This window comes from Penaeus monodon, chromosome 22 (assembly GCF_015228065.2).
Source record: "Penaeus monodon isolate SGIC_2016 chromosome 22, NSTDA_Pmon_1, whole genome shotgun sequence".
Taxonomy (NCBI): domain Eukaryota; kingdom Metazoa; phylum Arthropoda; class Malacostraca; order Decapoda; family Penaeidae; genus Penaeus; species Penaeus monodon.
Window position 1 is genome coordinate 2,115,906 of NC_051407.1, and position 202 is coordinate 2,116,107.

Sequence of the window (202 nt, forward strand, 5' to 3'; positions counted from 1 at the left end):
GTGTGTGTGTTTCTGCCCCTTTCTCTCTTTCTCTCTCTTTCATTATGCATCTATATACATTTTTTTTCGTTTAAGGAGTCGGTTACATCAATATCTCTGCACGCACATATACAAATCCTATAGCAATATATACCCACCGACTGCAGCCCCGCACGCCCACCTTGTGCCTGATCTGAATCGTATTGCCTTTACACTGTGAATG